The sequence below is a fragment of the Dreissena polymorpha genome, chromosome 5 (assembly GCF_020536995.1).
Source record: "Dreissena polymorpha isolate Duluth1 chromosome 5, UMN_Dpol_1.0, whole genome shotgun sequence".
NCBI lineage: Eukaryota > Metazoa > Mollusca > Bivalvia > Myida > Dreissenidae > Dreissena > Dreissena polymorpha.
The window spans coordinates 74,252,843-74,254,378 of NC_068359.1; the positions used below are offsets into that span (position 1 = coordinate 74,252,843).

Sequence of the window (1,536 nt, forward strand, 5' to 3'; positions counted from 1 at the left end):
TTCCTTGCTCTCACATACTATCTCCACAATCACAAGAAAATCCTACCTTGTTTGGTACGAGTTTGCTTTAATGGTTTGAGTATTATATTATAAAAAGGAGTATAACTGTCTTCTACATTTGGAAAATAGTGAATAAGTTTAGGTTCAGTATAAAAACAATTTTACCTAACGTAAAAAATGTAAAAAATAACAACGTTAAAATTGTTGTTTCACGCGGCTAGGCTATCTCCATGTGGTTGGCCATGAAGGCAGGGATTTGATCCTATGCTGGTGCCCGTCAAATCTCTGCGCTGAGGTTGAGACACGTAAACTCGATTACAGTTTATCTATAACAAACATTGTCGTGCATGCCATGGGGCATTTATTGACCTCAAACTTTTATATACAATTAACTTCCGTATAATAGAGGAAAATGCCGGCACTCAAGTGCTTTTAGTGTGTTGATAAGAAAGTCATTGTATCGTGTTGTAATTGTTTTAATTAGTCCTTGTGTGGCATACAAGTTTTATACCATAGAATCGGCGCCATATGCGGCTTTAAAGTCTAATGAAAATGCTCACAATGCTACAAGGAAGTTATTTTAAAAAACAGGTCATATTCATATTTACATTGTTTCTAGTAATGCGATTTTATTGCGATTTTCACGAACAACATATTTTCTTGCTTGTTTCAATAATTTACTTATTGCGACATCCTTTACAAGTCCAGAGAATCTCCTTAACGAGTGACTATTTCAAAAATAAACGGTGCAAGAAGAATAATTGAAGTCATTTTTGTTGAAATGAAATTCATTCTGGAGATTTAAATAGATGTTGCACAAATCGGAATATTTATGTGCAATACGTTTTTATGAGACAAGACACTTTTTCCAAACGGAATACAATACCTAACACAAAAACAACACAGCAGGTATACACACAAAATTAGGTTACTTATTGTAAAGACACACACTTGACCTGATTTAATGTGATAAAGAAACGGAACAGTAAGAGGCGGGCTTGAAATGCTTCTCAGAATTACGTGTAACATGACTACGTTCAGGAATTCTTCCAAGATGTTAGTGTTCCCGTCACTGTTGGTGGGACAAGCAGGCAAGTGAAGTTCTGATGTTTTATTTCTGTAAAATCATGTATATAAGTCGGCATAAAATTTCGTAGTAAGTAAAATTTTGTTTCATGAAATCGTACACTCGTTTATTTCTGATTTTTGCTAAAACAAATGAGATATTTGCGTTGGCAAATTATATTATCAAACATATGCAAATTATTCGAGCATACACATTTGTTTACAATTTGCAAACATAGTAAAATGGTGAACAATTAAGACACACAAATAACTTGATTAAACTAATTAAGTTGTTAGCGCTAATGGCCTTAAAGTTTTTAGAAACCATACCCGGGTACTTGGAATGTGTTACTGGAATTGAGAAACTATACCCTGGTACTTGGCATGTGTTGCTGGAATTGAGAAACCATACCCAGGTACTTGGAATGTGTTGCTGAAACTGAGAAACCATACCCAGGTACGTGACATTTG

General features: G+C 34.5%; 1 protein-coding gene across 1 annotated transcript in view; it reads left to right on the forward strand.

Annotated features, from left to right (window-relative positions):
- The first annotated feature begins 1,176 nt into the window (after nt 1-1,176).
- LOC127830990 (uncharacterized) overlaps nt 1,177-1,536 on the forward strand; it is a 40,105-nt gene continuing 39,745 nt past the window's right edge. Inside the window, exon 1 of the mRNA XM_052355955.1 lies at nt 1,177-1,522. The gene's annotated coding sequence lies outside the window, so the exon portion shown is untranslated. The remainder of the gene's footprint in view (nt 1,523-1,536) is intronic.